Raw genomic sequence first — 21288 nt, 5'->3', positions numbered from 1 at the left:
TAGCCCCTGAAGTGTTATAGGCAAATGGCTGGTGTTCAAAGCAGAGGTGCTAATGCTGACCAGCAGTGCGTTTAATTTGAAACATGAGCAGACACCTTTCAACACACCTTTGTAATATTGGAGTACTTTACAGAAATTAATTCACTACTTATTTGGCAGCTTAGCCTTGGGGTTATGTTTTTTTATTCATCAATACTATAGTCATGTTAGCATAATGTTTCCCATTTCCTTCATGCTTGGTGTCTATGTGTGGAACTTAAAGTGTGCAATGAATAGTTCAGCTGTGTGAATGAAGGAGAATTCAGACACTTCAGAAATACCAGTTGTATGCCAAATTGTGTTTACTCTTTATAGAGAGGTGTATCGAGGTCTTGAATATTAAACTTAATTATAGTCTATGGTTAGCAGCTTTAACTGAAATTACATACTGTAGTAATTATTGGGACAGTCTTGCTGTGAAAAGACTACTATAGACTCTGCTGTCCTGCTAAAAAATTCAATTGTGAAAATCTTAATTTTTACATAGGGAATGTTACCATAAAGAATTTGTGAATAAAACTTATGAAATGGAACTCTCAAGATGAACTCTGCCATGAAAGAAGTAGCTAAACTTAGGAGATAAAGGATTAAAGTCCTCTTTGGTACTGTTGGTCACGTGTAACCATGTATTCATTCAGATCTATTGGATGGTCCATGTAGTATTCTTTAGAGGAATTTAAAAAAAAGAATTTGCTTATCTGTGATCTTTATTGTAAAACTGGACATTATATACATTTCTCTAATCAAGTCAATCATGTATGTCAGCCCTGATACAATTCCTTTGTTTTAGTGAACAGCTGATAGTTGCCATTACACATCAGTCATTTATTGTTATAATTAACAAGAAAAATGAATGCATGAGATCTTACTTAAAATAGAAGATAGAAACACAATTAAACTTAAATAAAAGAAGTAGGATTGTGTTTGGAGTGGATGTAATTAAGGTTCCTCTGTTTTTATATCTTGATGTTATATTCCCTTTAAATTTTAACTTGAAAAGAAGAAATGAGAAGAGTAACATAATTATTCTGATAAATAGCAACAATATTGTCCATATTTCACTGTTGATCACTCAGCTGCTAGATATTTAATTTTATTCTCTCCATCAATCTACAGGAGAGATTTAGATTTACTATTTTCCTTTCTACTAGACTGATGGAAAAAGTGGATATCTTTTGGCTAGAATCTGAGGGAATATAACAGTGTGCTTTCTCCCCCTCTGTACTCTTCGTGTCAGGGCAAGGTTATTTTATGATTTATAAGGCAGTATATGGATTTATAAGGCAGTATATGGAAGAAAGTATTGCAAATAAAGAGGAAGCAAGTAGATCCCTTCCTAGACCTACAGATTATACAAGTTGCTCAGGATATCCTGATCATGGACTTCTCTCTTTCCTAGGAAAGGAAGAGAAATCTGCTACCCATTTGACCCTTCTTTTCCTTCTCCTCCTTTTCACTGAAATTCTAGAAGGATTAGCATTGAAGAGCCGAGACAAAAGCTAGACCAGATCCTGGCCCTAGGAGACCAGATCCTTTCCACAGCCTGATGTATCATTTATATAGTTCTAAGAAAGAACTGAAGATTTTCTCTATACCTAATATTCTTCAAAATAAAGGATCCATAAAAATTGTTGACCAGGTTACAAAAAAGCTGCTATATGTGCAATTCTGCATATACCTAGTTCCATTCTCTTTCTAGGAAAGAAACTGCAAACATTTTTATATGCTTCTATCTCAGGATGCGGCAATCAGTGTGTCCAGCAAAATAAATGAAAGAGGTAAATATCCCCCAATTTTGAATTTTTTTCCTTTAAAAATGTTAGGCTCAGTTTTCGGTCATTTTAATTCCAAAAGTCTCTTATTATTTCAAATTAATGTATAGAAAAATATGTTAAACTTATTTCTATATTCTCTTTACCTGATATATTTTATTTTCAAATTGTTAAGTTATAGTTTGTTATTTATTTTGCATATATATGTATACGTATAATGTATGTGTATATACACACAAACTCACACACACAAACATATACATATTGCCAAAAGGCCTATAATTCATTTATCTCTTCTTGTTAAACTCATTGATACCTTTCTTTACACCAGTATATTTGTTTCATAAATCAATGTCATTAATTTTTCAGGCTTATTCAGTTATGTTTTTACCAATGACTGAAGTTAAGAACAAGGTTTTTCCCCACACTTATACACACACTTATATTTTTTACAAGAATAATAACAACTAACATATATTGAACATATACTGTATGCCAGGCACAGTACTAATCACTTTATGTGAATTGTTCCATGTGAAACTATAAACAGCTCTTCTAAGTAGTTATCAGGTTAAACAATTTTCCCAAATTATACAGTTATACAGTTTGCAAGTGTAGAGCTGAATATTTTAATATATTAAATGCTGAGAACAATGCCTAGCACACAGTAAGCCTTCACCCAATGATAGTTGCTATTATTGTTTTTGTGGGAGAGTGCTGGTGGGTTCTTAATTATGATGATAAAAAAACTAACATTTTAAAGTAACTTGTTTAAATTTAAAACTCTAAAGAGTGTAGGTCAGTGTAGAATGCATATGTACAAAGTTCCTGGGTTCAGTACCCAACACCAAAAAGCAAAGCAAAACAAAAATACCTCTTAAGAGTAATGGCATGTGAACAGCTAATTTGTACATTATTTCAGTATTATTCATAAATTGCTTTTGAATCCTTTGACTTTGAAGCAATTCCACAAATCTGCTTTTGACTATAACTTGGTATGTGCCTTTGGATTAAGAATTGGATTTTTGAACTCTTTTAGAGAACTTTTAAAGTGGTGCTATCTTTTCATTATTCCTATGTGATTACCATTTTTTTCTATGACAGATTTTATAAATTATGTTATTTTTCTCTCAAGTATTTTTAATGTCTAATTTATGTGAACTATAGATATGGCATATCAGACAAATATTTAATGTAGTTTTCTATTGCTTACTAATTGTTTATTGAGCACTTGCTTATGTACAGGTATTCTCCTGAGGAGTGGGGATTCACATCTCAATGAGAAAGGGTTCTTTATAGTCAAAGAGTTTAATGGTCTAGAGGGTGAGATAAATATGTAAATAAATACAGTACAATGTAATATACCACAATAAAGAAGAGATATAAATGAAATTTTCATAAAAGCAGTGACTTTCAGTCAGGTATTGATAAAATAATAGGCTTTTAAAGAATGTAAGCCCTATAAAGCTCCTATAAAGCTCAGTAGTCTCTTGTGCCTAGAATAATGCCAGGGATATAATCAGCACTTTTTTTTAGTAACTATTTTTGAAAGTCAAATCAGTCTTTAGGGACAAAATTTAAAAGCCCACTCCCAGAAGCAGGAAAAACATGAGCAAAATATGAAGATATTGAAAAGTATGGCATATGGGAAGACATGATTTAATTTATTATGGTTGGAATGAGGGATTGAAGAAGATGTACAAAATATAATAAATAAGAATATGCACTTTGGGTCAGTCAGATTGGAATTTGAATCTTTAAAAAAATTCTTTTGTAGTGCTAGGGATAGAACCCAGGGCCTTGTACATGCTAGTTAAGTGCAGTACCACTGAGCTATATCCCCAGCCCTGGAGTTCAAGTCTTGACTTCATTTCACACTACTTTGAGATTGTAGGTAAAATGCTGAATGTCTTCCTCTTTTAAAATGTAGCTAATACTGGGTGCAGTGGTGCACACCTGAATCTCAGCAGCTGGTGAGACAGGAGGAAGGCAAGTTCAAAGCCAGCTTCAGAAAAGCAAGGGGCTAAGCAACTCAGTGAGACCCTGTCTCAAAGTAAAATGCAAAACAGGGGCCCCTGAGGTCAATCCCCAGTGCCAAAAAAAAAAAAAAAAAAGAAAGAAAAAGAAAGAAAATAAAAAGAAAAAAAACCCTGTAGCTAATAATATTTATTTATTTATTTATTTTTAATTTTTTTTTTAGAGAGAGAGAATTTTTTAATATTTATTTTTTTTTTTTTTAGTTTTCAGCGGACACATCTTTGTTTGTATGTGGTGCTGAGGATTGAACCCCGGCTGCACGCATGCCAGGCGACCGTGCTACCACTTGAGCTACATCTCCAGCCCTAATAATATTTATTTATAGTGTTACTATACAAATTACCTGGCAATAATACCTGTCAAGTGGGAAGCACTAAACAAAATATGAAACCATTATTACTTTTTTTTTTTGAGAAAGCGATAGACCCAAAGGCTAGAAGAACACTCGTTTAAAATCCTCAAGAACCTTGTGTCATATTAAGAAGTTTGAACTGTCCTGTATATGACTGGGAGCTGTTAAATTTTAGTTTGCTATTGAACATTAATCACAACTAAAGGAAAGTGACATTTAGTGGCTTATAAATTGTACTTTATATCCTTTTCATAATATTCTATTACTGTTACACAAGTTCAACATTCCCCTATCCTGCTCATATTGCTCAATTATTTGATGGCTCACTCCAAATAGAGAATAGATATTATGAACTTATTAACTTTATTAGGCAAAGTGACCTTCTTAGGTCTTTTGAGGTTAAGGGATGGGTTAAATAATACATACCAAGAAACAAACAACCAAATCCAAAACAGGAAAACAAGCACAAAATAATTAAATCAGATAGCTGATATTTATAGGACTAATAAAAAGTGGCCCAAATATAATTAAAAGGGGCAAAAGGATGATCCAGTGGTTGCAGCTGAAAGTTGATTGCATTTTTATAGGATATATTCCAAATCTAGTGGACACTATAAGGGCTTAGCTGACTCTATAAGGTCTTTTTTTTTAAAGTAGATATATTTTTAGTTGCGGGTGAGCACAATACCTTTATTTTATTTTTATGTGGTGCTGAGAATCAAACCTAGTGTCTCATGCATGCTAGGCGAGCACTTTACCACTGAGCCACAACCCAGTCCCTAAAAGGTCTTTTAATAGACCACAAATTCTAGAGTTCATCTGTTTATACATCATACATTTATAACTATGTTTGATATGAAATATTATGTTTTATATTCAATTGGTATAATCAGTGTTCACTTGAAGGACTTTTTATTGGAAAGGGAAGAAGAATGGGAAAAAAGGGGAAAAAGAGAGAAGAAAATGGAAAAATAATGAATGGCTATGTTAATGAAAAGCCTGCTATTGCTATTGTTAGTGTTTTCAGGTTGAAGAAGGCAAAAAAATCACCTTCAGTCATTTCAGGTGAAATTAATACTGCTAGTCTAAAAGTTGTGATTAGTCTAACTTTCTCAAGAGTTGTTAGAAAATGTTTATTACTGGTTTTTCTGGATGAACATTTCTCCAACTATGATTTAAGCATCACCAACTGTGTTAACTAATTGCATTGAGACATTTGATGCTCCTCCCTAATCTGTTGAATTGAAATTCCTAGATGCCTAGAGATTTTAAAAAACTCCTCAGACAATTCTAATCACCACAAAGATTGAGACCTATTGTCCTACATAAATAGTTGGGTAAAAATTTGAAATCTTAAAAGTAAGGCAAATGTAAAGCTGGATGTTTGATTAAGGTAGCATGTATCACTGAATACACCTAAAATAATTCTGATATTAAAAACTAACATTTTGGGATGGGGATGTGGCTCAAGCACTAGCACGCTTGCCTGGCATGTGTGCGGCCCGGGTTCGATCCTCAGCACCACATACAAAGTGTCCGCCGATAACTAAAAAAATAAATATTAAAATTCTCTCTCTCTCTCTCTCTCTCTCTCTCTCTCTCTCTGTCTCTTAAAAAAATAAAAAACCTAACATTTTAAAGTAACTTGTTTAAATTTAAAACTCTAAAGAGTGTAGGTCAGTGTAGAATGCATATGTACAAAGTTCCTGGGTTCAGTACCCAACACCAAAAAGCAAAACAAAACAAAAATACCTCTTAAGAGTAATAGCATGTGAACAGCTAATTTGTACATTATTTCAGTATTATTCATAAATTGTTTTTGAATCCTTTGACTTTGAAGCAATTTCACAAATCTGCTTTTGACTATAACTTGGTATGTGCCTTTGGATTAAGAATTGGATTTTTTAACTCTTTTAGAGAACTTTTAAAGTGGTGCTATCTTTTCATTATTCCTATGTCACTGGGTTGGGCCCACATATTTTTAAAAATGAAATGGTGCAAATTAAAAATTGCTATTCATCTCTATCCATCAAGTTAACTATTTTTTTGAGTTGGTAGTAGTGGAGGGATGAGATGTGAAAGAAGTGACCTGAAAATATGAAACTAATGCTAGTTGAATATGGAGAAAGTATCAAGACATGGTGGTGATTGGTTGTCAGGGAAATTTTGGTGTGAAAATTACCAAGCAGCATCATTTCCTAGTTTGTAAATAAAAAATCGTTTTACTTTCCCTCTTCTTTCTTATTGCACACTTTATTTGCTATGGATAACTTAGTGACTAGCAGAGTATGCAAAATGTTTCATTATATCTAACTGGATAAGACCTTTAGAGTTTTTAATAATAAAAATGTCAGCTTTTTTTTTTTTTTTTTTTTTTTTTTTTACTGCTGTGACCAAAAGACCTGACAAGAACACTTTTAGAGGAGGAAAAGTTTATTTGACACTCACAGTTTCAGAGGTCTCAGGCCATAGATTACTGACTCCATTGCTCTGGGCCCAAGATGAGGCAGAACACCACAGTGGAAGCAGCTCAGGACATGGCAATCAGAAAAAGTGTTTCACTCACTAGGGACAAAATATATACCCTCAAAGCACAACTCCAGTGACCTATCTTCTCCAGCTATATCCTGCCTGCCCGTAGTTACCACCCAGTAAATTCTTATTAGTGGATTAACACACTGATTAGGATGAGGTTCTTATGACCCAATCATTTCACCTCTGAAGTTTCTTGCATTGTCTAACATGAGCTTTTAGGAGATCCCTCATATCCAAACCATAACAATGACAATGCCTTTGTAATTCAATAGAATGTAAGAAATGGGGAAAGTTATCTATGATGAATACTTCACATAAAATCTGAGCTAAAATAAGACAAAACACTAGAAAAGTATACAACCAGAGATATGAAAAATTGTGCTCTATATGTGTAATACGAATTGTAATGCATTCTGCTATCATATATAACAAATTAGAATAAAAAATTTTTAAACAAATAAAAAACTAGAAGATAAGTAATTTTAAGTCATCAATAACAATTAATGTTAATATGCTTCACATTCCTTTTTTTAAAAAAATCTTTTTCTGTTTTCTTTTCCTCATCTGGTTTGTAAATGTGAATATTTGATTTTTAAAACTTTTATCTTCTTAACTATAGTTTGAATGGATATTATCAAAGGACATTGGGATTTTGCTGAGCTATTATGAGATGACTGGAACTTAAAAATTTTTTGTTATCCATGGATGTTGCTTTAAGCTGATCTGATAGTGGTAATTTTTTACAGTATCACTAGGAAAATAATATAATTTCCCAAATAATCACATTTAAATTTTTTTTTATCTGTAAAAATTGTTTATTTCAGAAATTTGTCTGGCTTGTTTTATGGAATTTATCACCTTAAATATAGAGTCTGCTATGTGCCATGTACTTCGTGAGACAATGTAGATAAAGCAGTGAGTAAAACAAAATCTGTGGTCCTATTAAGTACATATTCTTTTCTTTTAAATATTTTTTTAATTGTTGATGGAGCTCTTATTTTATTCATTTATTTGTATGTGGTGCTGAGAATCGAACCCCATGCCTCATACATGTGAGGCAATCACTCTACAACTGAGCCACTGTATTCTTAAGGCAGTGGTAAGGGAGACATTGAAAACCAACAAATAAGCAAGTGAATTATAAACTATCAGAAGATGATGAGTGCTATGAAGCAATATCAAGCAGTATAAAAGAGGTGAAGAGTACTGAGGTGGGGAGTTTGCTCTTTTATTGTATAAAATACAATAAAGGTTCATAGATAAGGTGATAAGTGGAGACCAGAAAGAAGTGACAGCAAAATTCATGCAGATATTTATAGGAAGACTTATTTTCGGAAGAGGGAACCGGTGTCCTGAAGTAGAGTCGAAAATTTATGAGTATGAGATGAGAAATAGCAGTAAGGAGGCCAATGTAGCGCATGATGTGAATGTTGAGGATGTGCATGATTTAAGCCATTGTAAGGATTTTGGCTTTTATCCTGAAGAAGATGGAAAAACAGAGGGATTTGGAGTCTCAGCAGAAAAATGAGATGATTTGGCTTCCATTTAAATAGGTGTAAGCTTCCTTCTGTTTTTAGACTGTGTCTGGGAGGCTAGTTGCAGGGGGTATATTAGTTTATTTGGGCCACTATAACAAAATTCCATAGACTGTGTGGGTTATAAACAATAGGTATGTATTTCTAACACTTCTGGAAGCTGGGAAGTCCAAAATCCATGCACTGGCAGATCCCCTGTCTGGTACAGGTCTTCTTCCTTGTAGATAGCCATTTTCTCACTCTAACTTCACATGAGGTTAGAGGACAGCTTTGCTCCCATGATGTAATCACTCCCAAAAGGCTAAACCTGCTAATACAATCACCTTAGGGATGAAAATTTCAACAAATGAATTTTGAGGGAACATAAACACTTGGACCATAGCAGGAGACTTTTGCATTAATTCAGGTAAAATATGATGGGGTCTTAGATAAATGAATAAAAAATAAACTAGTTGTATCTTAATTTTGAACAATGTAATTCTTATTGACCTAGTTAGGTAAATCTTCCCTAGAGAAGTAATGGTTGAGCTGAGATTAAAAGGACTAGAGTAGGGTATGGAAGATATATAAAATATTTTAGGTGAAGGAAAGATCATATGAAATGGTACGTGCTATATTTCTAGAACTGTTGCTAGTGAGGTGAAAGTTCAGAGAGCTAACAATTAAATGCTAATTATTTGACATGTTCTATTTATTTCTCATACATAGTTTGAGGTAGTTTCATTGTTTCCATTTTATAGTTTAGGAATTGAAGCATAGGGAATTAAAGTGACTTGCTCAGGGTCAGATTACTAAAAAATGGCAGAGCTTATTGTTTATTATAACTCTTTGCTCCCCTCATCAGTATAAGTTCATTGAGAGTAGAGATCTTATTTTGTTTGAAGCTATGTCCTTAGGAACAACAACAATGGTTGTTGAGCACATGGTAGATGTTCAGTAAATATTTACTGAATGAATGAATGGAATAATGATTTGAAATCAAGCTGTACTCAATCCAAAGTCCATCTTCTTAATCACATCCTGTGTACTCAGATGCAGGGTAGAGATATCAGATTTTTATTAGACAAGTTTTTGATAAGGGAACAAAGTTTTGGGCCAGTGCCATATAAAAGGGTTGAAAAAAACATTGTTGAAGGGGAGACAGATATCAGAAATAATAAGTGGTTCAAAACAAATTTACTATGAACTAGAACAGGTCAGAAGGGAGAGGAAAAGAAATCTCTGGTCTTAAATCTGGTTGGGTAAATTTCACAGTAGCTTTCAACAAAACCTAGTCCTACAAATATGTTTGCCTTGCAACCCCAATACTGCCCATTGCTTTGACGTATCCGGTCTGTTTCCTGGGAAACAGAACACAGTCAATAAGTCCTACATAATTTTTTTCCTCTAGTACCTTTTGATCTTTCACTCAGCACTTCCTTCTCCCCTAAATATTTTTCTCACCAGGTACTCTCAGGTAATTTTTCCTCAGTGCAATATGACCAGTGAGAAGCAGAGAATCTCTCTTAACTTCTTGGCCCTTAGTTCAGGTGTGTAACTTAGATATTTCCCTCTGAAATAGAACTTTGTGTATTTTATTCTTAGGAATTTAGGCCTTAATATTTTTGGTTTTTCACTTCACAGTAGCTCTTGTTGTTTTACCATTTAATAATATTTTCTTCTCAAAGAAGTGTTACATCTATTTTCATGATGTGACATCTCCACTTGTGCTTCTCCCGCCCCTTCCCATTCCCTCTAGAGAAGATCTCTTCTTTTTCATAGTATTGTAGATTCAGGTTCTAATTCCTGTTTTGCCTCTTTTTGGCTTTGTAAACTTGAGTGAGTTATTTGAGAAATTGGACTCTGCACAAATAATTCAGATTTCTTAGGACAGTTTTTCTCAACTGTGCTAACCCTTAAAATATTCTTATTTCTTACTGTCTTCCTTTTACTGTCAAAATATCTTAAAAGAGGGCTGGGGTGTGGCTCAGTGGTAGAGCACTCACCTAGCACTTGTGAGGCCCCGGGTTCGATCCTCAGCACAACATAAAAATAAATAAATAAAGGTATTGTGTTCAACTACAACTAATATGTGTGTGTGTGTGTGTGTGTGTGTGTGTATCTTAAAAGAATAGTATTTATTTTCTGACTATCCTCTTACTTCTCAATCCATTGGCATCAAGCTTCCATTTGATTCTAACTAACTATTGTAATCTGCCTTCAAGATTACTAGATTGCCCATTCCCACATTTAAGGTCTTTTTCTCAGCTCTTGTTCTTTTCACTTTCTGTAGCAGTTGATATTATTGACTGAAAGTAGTTCAGCACAGTACTGAACATGTAAGTAAATTTTCAGTAAGTTTTTAGTAAGTAAATATTTCTATTTATCCTTTTTTTCTTTTAGTTATCATTGGGCCTTTATTTTATATTATTTATGTGCCATGCTGAGAATCGAACCCACTGCCTCACACATTTGGCAAGTGCTCTACCACAATGCTATGACCCCAATCCTTAGTCTTTTTTTTCACAGGGGAGGGTGGGGACCAGGATTGAATTTAGGGGCACTTAACCACTGAGCCACATCCCCATCCCTATTTTGTACTTTATTTAGAGACTGGGTCTCACTGAGTTGCTTAATGCCTTGCTGTTTCTGAGGCTGGCTTTGAACTCATGATCCTCCTGTCTCAGCTCCCTGAGCCGCTGCGATTACATGCAGGTGCCAGTGCACCTCGCTTTTTTTTTTTTAATTAATCCACTTTTTCTGTTCACAAATCAAATTTATGCATTTCCAAGTTTTGTCCCTTGTCTGCTACTTTTACTTTTTATTCTCTCTTGGAGGTCTAATTTGTCCTAATGCCTTTTAACTCTACATGAAAGAATGTAACATCTACTTTCCCCAGCTCAGTCCTGAGCTTTTTACTTCTTCCTGTTTGACTCTATGTGGATGTACCATTGTCACTTCAAATTCTCAAAGTTCACTATCTTTTTCCTAAATCAATCTCTTTTAGGCCTTTGTGTGTTTGATAGTGAGACCAGCACGCAGTCACTCAAACTTGAAATGCTAGTAATGTGTTGATTCCACTTCCTTTATGTGTCACTTCAGCAGTCACTTGCTAGTTCTTCAAAAGTTTGTTCAGTGTTCATTGCATTTAAAGCACTATTACAGAAGCTGGAAAATATAAGAGAAATAAAACAGACGAGAATAAATGCTACTAAGGAATTTATTTTCTAGTTACTTTCATTCATTCATCTACTTATTTAGTAAATATTTATTGAAAGTGATGGAGTGGCTATTTTGCATAAGGTTGTCAGAGTGGGCCTCTTTGATATGGAAACTTTGATCAGAAACTTGAATGCAGTGAGAGAGCAAAGCATGCAAGTTACTGGGGGAAGAGCTTTCAGGCAAAGGCGGAAATGTGCAGAAAGGCAATGAAATGAAAGGTGCTTGGTTGTTCAAAGAAGAATTGGTACCAATGGTGTGCTTAGAGCTAAATGAGTGCATAAAAGGGAAGTTGGAAATAGATAGCTGGTGGCCAGATCAAGTAGTGTCCTCAAGACCTTGATGAAGACTGACTTTTATTCTGAGTGAGATATGAGATAGGAATTCAGGGGGATTTAAGAGAGAAACAAGGTGTGGTAATTCATATCTTAAAAAGAATCACTCTTCTATGAATAGACTACATAAAAGCAGGTATGGGATCAGGGACACCAGGTAGGAGGCTCAAACAAAGGTGTTTAGATGAAATGACATTGCTTAGACTAGAGTAGTAGCCACAGAAAGCAGTACATACAATGGATACCTAAATTAGGGGATCCCCCATTTTGGGGTTAGACATAATCTCCTTCGGTAGCATGACCTGAAGAGTTGGCAAAATCTTTCATTCTAGCTGCCTTTTCCTGAGAAGATTACAGCCCTATGCCAGGATACATGGCTTAGTAAGCAGTTTTGCCTAGATTTGCAGTCTACTTGCTCCTTTTTTATTTATTTATTTATTTATTTATTTTTTTATTGTTGGTCGTTCAAAACATTACAAAGTTCTTAATATATCATATTTCACAATTTGATTCAAGTGGGTTATGAACTCCCATTTTTACCCCGTATACTGATAGCTGTATCACATCAGTTACACTTCCATTGATTTACATATTGCCCTTCTAGTGACTGATGTATTCTGCTGTTTATCCTATTCTCTACTATCCCCCTTCCCCTCCCCTCCCCTCCCCTCCCCTTTTCTCTCTCTACCCCCTCTACTGTAAATCATTTCTTCACTTGTATTATTTTTCTCTTACCCCTCCTTTCCTCTTATATGTAATTGTGTATGACCCTGAGGCTCACCTTCCAATTCCATGCGATTTCCCTTCTCTCTCCCTTTCCCTCCCACCTATCATCCCTGTTTAATGTTAATCTTCTTCTCAAGCTATTCGTCCCTACCCGGTCCTTGGTTACTCCCCTTATATCAAAGAAGTCATTTGGCATTTGTTTTTTACGGATTGGCTAGCTTTGCTTAGCATAATCTGCTCTAATGCCATCCATTTCCCTCCAAATTCTATGATTTTGTCATTTCTTAATGCAGAGTAATACTCCATTGTGTATAAATGCCACATTTTTTTATCCATTCATCTATTGAAGGGCATCTAGGTTGGTTCCACAATCTTGCTATCGTGAATTGTGCTGCTATGAACATTGATGTAGCAGTGTCCCTGTAGCATGCTCTTATTAGGTCTTTAGGGAATAGACCGAGAAGGGGAATAGCTGGGTCAAATGGTGGTTCCATTCCCAGCTTTCCAAGAAATCTCCATACTGCTTTCCAAATTGGCTGCACCAATTTGCAGTCCCACCAACAATGAACAAGTGTACACTTTTCCCCGCATACTCGCCAGCACTTGTTGTTGTTGGACTTCATAATGGCTGCCAATCTTACTGGAGTGAGATGGTATCTTAGGGTGGTTTTGATTTGCATTTCTCTGACTGCTAGTGATGTTGAGCATTTTTTCATGTACTTGTTAATTGATTGTATGTCCTCCTCTGAGAAGTGTCTGTTCAGGTCCTTGGCCCAGTTGTTGATTGGGTTGTTTGTTATCTTATTATCTAATTTTTTGAGTTCTTTGTATACTCTGTATATTAGGGCTCTATCTGAAATGTGTGGAGTAAAGATTTGTTCCCAGGATGTAGGCTCCCTGTTTATCTCTCTTATTGTTTCTTTTGCTGAGAAAATGTTATTCACCACATCAATAGACTTAAAAATAAGAACCATATGATCATCTCGATAGATGCAGAAAAAGCATTCGACAAAGTACAGCATCCCTTTATGTTCAAAACTCTAGAAAAATTAGGGATAACAGGATCATACCTCAACATTGTAAAAGCAATCTATGATAAGCCACAGGCCAGCATCATTCTGAATGGAGAAAAATTGAAGGCATTCCCTCTAAGATCTGGTACAAGACAGGGATGCCCTCTCTCACCACTTCTGTTCAACATAGTCCTCGAAACACTGGCCAGAGCAATTAAACAGACGAAAGAAATTAAAGGCATAAAAATAGGAAAAGAAGAACTTAAATTATCACTATTTGCAGATGATATGATTCTATACCTAACAGACCCAAAAGGGTCTACAAAGAAACTATTAGAGCTAATAAATGAATTCAGCAAAGTGGCAGGATATAAAATCAACGCGCATAAATCAAATGCATTCTTGTATATCAGCGACAAATCCTCTGAAATGGAAATGAGGACAACTACTCCATTCACAATATCCCCCCAAAAAATAAAATACTTGGGAATTAACCTAACAAAAGAGGTGAAAGACCTATACAGTGAAAACTACAGAACCCTAAAGAGAGATATAGAAGAAGACCTCAGAAGATGGAAAAATATTCCCTGTTCATGGATAGGCAGAACTAACATCTTCAAAATGGCGATATTACCAAAAGTTCTCTATAAGTTCAATGCTATCCCAATCAAAATCCCAACAGCATTTCTTGTAGAAATAGATAAAACAATCATGAAATTCATATGGAATAATAAAAGACCCAGAATAGCAAAAACAATGCTAAGCAGGAAGTGTGAATCAGGCGGTATAGCGATACCAGACTTCAAACTATACTGCAGAGCAATAGTAACAAAAACAGTATGGTACTGGTACCAAAACAGGCGGGTGGACCAATGGTACAGAATAGAGGACACAGTAACCAATCCACAAAACTACAACTATCTTATATTTGATAAAGGGGCTAAAAGCATGCAATAGAAGAAGGATAGCATCTTCAACAAATGGTGCTGGGAAAACTGGAAATCCATTTGCATCAAAAGGAAACTGAATCCCTTTCTCTCGCCATGCACAAAATTTAACTCAAAATGGATTAAGGAGCTTGATATTAAATCAGAGACTCTGCGTCTGATAGAAGAAAAAGTTGGCTATGATCTACATACTGTGGGGTCGGGCTCCAAATTCCTCAATAGGACACCCATAGCGCAAGAGTTAACAACTAGAATCAACAAATGGGACTTACTCAAACTAAAAAGTTTTTTCTACTTGCTCCTTTAACTGAGCATCCTTGAGCAGTAATAAACAGACTAATGGTACATAACCATCCTATGTGGAGGGAAAGAAAGTGAGAAAGAAAGAAAGTCACTCATTAAAAGGAACTTTTTTTTTTCTATTTGCATTACTCTCAATCTCTTACTGATTCACATATATTTAATCTCACCAACTAGATTTTAAGGCCACTGAGGACCAGAAGTATGTCTTATTATTTGTCTCACTAGTACCAGACATGGTGTTCTATTTCTTTTTTGTTGGTAGTGATAGTAATGAAACTATTTTATGCCAATCCTTTGCACAAATCATGGTGCTAGAGTTTCTGAGGTTTGAAATGATTTGGGATGTTAATAAAAACTAATTACAATGCTTATTTCCATTAGCAGTAGACATTAACTGTGGAATGTAAAAACTGTTGATAAAAAGTACATAAAGTACAAGTAGATTTTAAAAAATCATATAGGGTTAGGGTTTGTTGTCATCAGATTGTTGACACTTCACTGATTGTTTTAACATACCTGGGTTTATTTTAAAGGCTGATACCAACTGAAGAAAAATGATAAAATACTTAATTATTTTCAGATGTGCTTATTTCAATTACCCTGAAAGATCTTGATATGACATGGTGTAGAGGATGAAGCAAGTCTAGGGACTGCTGCCAAATTCTACATAGCAACAACATGGAAGTAGTTTAGTTTCACTAAAAGTTTGAAATCTACTGTATTAGAGGCACATGCAGAAGCTGTGTTAATTGCTGGCTTATTTTCCATATGGTTCTATTTTAATGAAGCATATTTGATACAGATGGTTGGAAAGTAAGTTGGGCAATGTCTAAACTGGCTCTGACTAATTCCTACAGTGTTTCCACTCCAATATTTAACAGTGCCTTTGTAAACTTTCTTCATTCACAACATTTTTTTTGGTTGATATGTGGTCTAAGATAACTGAATACTATTTTTCTTTCTTTAAAGTTGATCTTTGAAAAGAGAAAGAACAATCATATTCCTCCAGATTTCAAGTCAAAACTACAATCTAGTTTGATTCCTTTTGTCTTATTGCATCTCTTTCTTATTATGTCTCTTTCTAAACAAGTTTCATTGAGGTGATGGTCATTTTGAAGCATCACATATAGGAACTGGATTAACATTAACAAATGCTTATTAGTTTTGTTCCCATGACAATTCTTTTACTTCTTTGGGGGTGTAAAACAGAACAGTCCAGATTATTAATAACCATCTCTTGTTTGTACATTTTCTATGTCTTATATGCAATGAAATAGACTTACTAGAAGCCAATATTAAGTCAGAAATGAAATCAAGGATAAATTGCCCAGCAATACTGCAAAAATCTTTCCATTTCACATCTTTCTTTCTATGAGATTAGAATATAAATATAAGCCATTGTGTTTGTGTTAAGTCTTTAGAGAGTTCAGATGTGTTATCTTACTTAACAAAGATGTGCTGATTTCTTCTGAGTGTTTTATTTTGGTGTGCTTGTAACTAAATATGTATGATTGTCTTCATATTTGCTCAAGAATATAGTTAATGTCCTGTGTTAGATTTGAGGTTGAGTTCTTCAGAGCAAAAGGGAGAGATGGTTCAATGAGTTTGTATCAATTTTGCCATTTTTCTCCTCACATTGTCACTAAAATATTCTTTTTTTATCTGAATAAGACATCTGCTGACAAGCCTGTCCCTCTTCACCTGATTGTATAAAAAGTCTTGGTTAAGTCTGTTAGACCTCGGAGGTCCAGGAATCTGCTAAGTGCTACTGAGGTTGAAAGACGTAATGTCCTTGGTCTGTTTTATGTCTCCCACTTGTGGACACCTTTGATAAATTACCCTGATGTACATATGGAATAAGCAAAACAATGCTGTATTCTAAGCAGTGAATTGCCCAAAGGATTAACTTTTCTCATATTCAAGAGAGGTTGAAAAATGCAATACAAAATCAATTTCTCACCCAGCTTAGTTACCTTGACATAGGATGTCTTAACACTGAAGAGAAATTATTTTTTAAAAAACTAGTTTGTGAAAATCTTCTAAAATGACAATCCTGACTTCTATCTGCTTTCTTTTCCCAGTTATATTTCTCTAGAAGAGGTTAACATTAGACCAGGCAGTGTTCTGCCCAGATGTACTTTGTGCTTGAATGTTTCGGAAGTTGTATTGAATGTACCCCTTTGCCACAGAAACTAGTCATCTTTAAATGTCAGCTTCAATGTTGAAATTTTATGAGAATGGAAAGGAATACACATTTTCACTTATTTTAGACTTCCCTTTGGAAAATGTAGTCTACTGCTGTTGTCTCAAGTTGGATGGGCTTACAAAGTTTTCTTTAAATACTCATGGAAAGCAAATGCAATCCAGAATTAGACAAGAAAAAAATTACCTTCCTTTAAAAAAATCTTAATAATTGTATCACACTAGTCTTAGTCATTTTTTTTGACCTTTCCTTCAATTTATATTCACTCTGGAGAATTTATTTTTATTCTTTTGTCTTGTCTTGTTTCTTTTATTTCAAGCATGATTTAACTTTTCACTGGAGCAAGAGCTTAAAAAGGTCAGAGTAAGAAGAGAACAATTACCTTTGTGACAACTGTCAATTAGGTGTACATTATTCAGGATACAATGTATTTACCAATTAATGTTTAAAAACAAAATTGTAGAATTACTTTCGAGTTTGATTCATTTTGAGAAATCTCAGAAAAAAATTTAAAGATGATTCTGTTCCTTTTCCTTCTTATGTGGGAATGTTTCTTAAACCCAAAGAGAATAATACTCTGGAATATTCTCTGACTTTGAACCTTGTAGAAAACCACTTACAAAGTACAAGGAACCCTAAATTGATTTGGGCAGATGGAAAACTAATGCCATGGTCCTAATAGTAGCAATGGGAGAGGCTCTGTAAATGAAGTTTAAGATATTAGGTTGCCCCAAACAACAATTTAAAGACAAGAAAAATCTGGCTGTATCTTTTTCATCATTATTGTCTAGATTTTAGCTATGTGGGACTTTAAAAAAATATTTCTTTTCTTCTTGGAGAAACAATGCTCTTACTTTAGAGACAAAACAAGATATTTAGTTAAACTTTGGGTTTTAAAATTTTTATTTTTAATATTCTTCACTATGAATTTCAATTCTAATTCTTGAACTCTCTCTCTTTTGGTCTTGATTTTGTTTTCAGAGAAATAGCAGAGCTAAGCTTTTCATTTAATTGTAATAAAATACTGCCCTAAAGAAGAAAGAAATATGTTTTTTTTACTGGTTTATATGGAAAAGCATATAACTGTAATAATATTTTAACTATAGTTTGTATAGACCATACTCATTTAAACTCTATGCAAATCTTTGTTACTTTAGGGCAAACAAGCTAAGAAATCATAATGTGTGGTGTAGTGAGCACACACCATAAATTTGATAATCATACTTGTGAATTCATCATATTTTATATAGGAGATCGCCGTAGTATTATGAATAGTAATGTGCAAATGATGTGAAAAAATGTTGCTACACTCTTGAATGTTTAGTGATTTTAATACTACTGTATACTTTATTCTGTACCAAGTTGCATTGATTGATAAGTGAAGGTATTAAAATAACAGAAATTTTACGTTGGCTTTAATGCATGGAGTTTCTATAATTCCCAATGAATTTGAAATGTTAATATAAATCTTCCTTTTGTGGGACTGCAAGAAGCATGCTGCCCCGACTACACATGTTACTGGCTAGGCCTGCCTCTGCTGTTTAGAGAAATAGGCTGTCTTAAGTGAAAGTGAAGAAAGGCATTTGTTTAGCTGCATGGCAACACAAATATTTCACTTAGTGAGGACTGACAATGCATCTCATTATGTGAGCGGGTGCCAGCTTGTTAAAAATTTCTGTTTAACTTTCCGTATTAGTTGAAGGTACTTGTGCTTAACTGTTAGAAGTCTGGCATCCAGGTTCCCTCCACCCCTACCCTTTATTTACCATTTTTTCTTTTTTAATTTTTTTGTTTTGTTTTTGTTTTTCAAATGCCACGGAAATAGATGAGAAAGCCAAGGATGTCTGGTCTATTAAATGCTATTAGGAATACCTGGAGAAGTCTGCCAGATTGAAATGTGCCTCAGGCTAGACATTTGTCACTTCTTCCCATTTCTCTTATTTCAAATACACTTTTCTTAAGGCTAATTGTTATCTTCTGCCCTGACTATAGAAACATTCAATAGTATTTAAATTAACAATTAATCTTGTTGTGCTAACATTGCCTATGTAGGAGTCCCATGTTCTTAAGATAAAAAGTTTTGATCTTAAATTCTCCAATCTTTCACAATGCATTTGGATCCTCAGCTATTTTTCTCTTCTTACATGTTAGCATAAGAAATGAACTACCACACTTGTTTAAATGATCTATTTTCTGGATTTTTATCTAAAGAAGGTAGAGAAATATTAATCCAAGAGTGTTTGCTATCCAGTGTTTGTATTCTCACTGGCATGATTCCTGCATCAGTTTCAATAGTTTTACTAGGATACTGTGGTGGAGGGCAAAATATATTTTTTGATGCTTGTGATTGTAATGTACAAAAGAAAGATTCTCAGCATTTAGAAGCGAAGAATAATGTGCAAGGGTACTTGGATGAGTAAGTAATCCAGGAAATAAAAACACATTTTTCCCTTAATTTTATCAGATTTTTTGAGTGTGGCATCAGGAATGTTAGAGTTTGTTTAAAGGACTTTTCAAAATGTTTTATCCATTTGTGGGTAAAATGGGTAAAATGAGAGTATGCCAGTTACAGAATAAGAGAAATAACTTATAGTGGACAAGGTACTTTAAAATTATATACCATGAGAGATAAATGGAGGATCTTTTTGCATGAAAATTGAAAATAAATTTAAATTATTGCAATTGCTTTGCACTAATATCTGCATAAGGTTTAGTGAGTTATGTTCTGTGAGTATATTTAAATTTCTTTTTTATAAAAGTAGTTAGGGCATTTAATGTTTTAAAAATAACAATATATTTAAATATAAGAATTAAAAGTCTAATATGAAATAATTATTTTCCAAATTAAGTTGTTGGACATTTGCTTTAAAAATGTTTTTCTTCTTTCCTTTTCTTGCATTCTGTTCTATCCCTGTCTACATTTTTTTTTTGTGTGTGTGTGTGTGGGTGTGTGTAGAACTTGGTTTTCTTGGAGAAGAGAATCCTTTTAAGTTCTGAAGACTGTGGTATTATCTATCAGGGAGAACCTGAACTGGCCTGTAGGGTGGGGACAGGTCATAAATGCCTGACCTCATACTTCTACAATCTCAGTAGCAGTAGTGAAATTTTTATGGAATTAGTCATACTATAGCCCTGTGTCTGCATCTTTCAGATAGAAAATATGCCATCCTTTAATGGGAGGGGCCGGAGGGGTGGATGGCTAGGAGGCAGTGCAGTTATTCTCTGGAGGAAGCCCAAAGTAAATATTTTGCCAATTACTTTCTTGTCAATCAGATCGTAATAGTTGGCCTAAAAGTGCCAAAATATGGATTTTTAAAAAGTACATTTAGATTTTTCAGTTCTGTGTTATTGCTTAATTCCTTTCTTTAGGCAGGACAGTACTTCAAGTTTCTCAGCAAATCTGGCATTAGGGTCATTGAATTGGTCCTTTATGAAGGGGCATTACATTTTCTTAGGTTTTGACTCTTCATTCTATGGTTCAAAGTGAGAGGCCGACAATATTGTTTCTATTTTATCTCTATATTATGTCTCTCACCCTGTCCATCCATTATTAACCTAGATTACAGTCCTTGGTAGTAGCTTTGTCATAGTTGTGATGTTCTGTCAGATTCCTTAGTCCCCCAAATGGAAGAAAGTACCTCTGGTTCTGTGTCACTTACAGTGCTTGGCAGATAGTAAGCACCCAGTGAGTGAGTGAAAATATAGGTAATGTTGCTAAGAGAAGAGTATATTATTATTATTAGAAAACACTATTGAGAATGATTTAGTGTTATAGGCACTTGGAGTCTAAATTCTGGGATTAATTGGTAACCTATTGAAGTGAGGTGTCCTTAATTAAAAATTTTTAACAGATTTTTTTTTAACTTTTCTAGCTAGTACAAGCTAGCCATCTGTTGTTTCCATGAATTGTCAGGTACCATTCAGTTTTCCAAATCTGATATTTTGTAAGGCAGTGGGATTCTCTAAAATTTGTCATACTTGGAAAACTGCCTAGGATTCAGAATAAATAATTTTTATAGAACCAAAGAGAAGACACATCTTGGAAAATTCTGTACCTATCTGCAGTTTTATATTTCTTTGGCTAAAAAATGTTAGGAATATTTCTGACTGGTGGGAAAAGTTGGCATCTTGGTTTATAATCTCTTTTTCTGGATTTGCATTTACTGTCAAAGTTTGATTTTGAATTACTGTCTTCACATGAGTCTAATTGTGAAAGTAGATCTTTCAAGCTGACCATCATACATGTGACAGCCAGATTGTCTTCAGTCCTGATACTGTGTTGCTATGTCTTAT

The 21288-nt window shown here is 34.3% G+C and overlaps 1 protein-coding gene across 15 annotated transcripts in view; it reads left to right on the top strand.

Moving 5' to 3' along the window:
• SOX6 (SRY-box transcription factor 6) overlaps positions 1 to 21288 on the top strand; it is a 603909-nt gene that overhangs the window by 149344 nt on the left and 433277 nt on the right. For 5 of the 15 annotated variants that reach the window (XM_081280957.1, XM_081280956.1, XM_081280955.1 and 2 more), the window contains exon 3: positions 1739 to 1817. The exons of the other annotated variants lie outside the window; for them this stretch is intronic. The gene's annotated coding sequence lies outside the window, so the exon portion shown is untranslated. The remainder of the gene's footprint in view (positions 1 to 1738; positions 1818 to 21288) is intronic. 15 annotated transcript variants of the gene reach the window in all.

This window comes from Spermophilus citellus (assembly GCF_964194105.1).
Source record: "Spermophilus citellus genome assembly, chromosome: 2".
NCBI lineage: Eukaryota > Metazoa > Chordata > Mammalia > Rodentia > Sciuridae > Spermophilus > Spermophilus citellus.
This window is presented reverse-complemented; position numbering and strand designations above follow the sequence as displayed.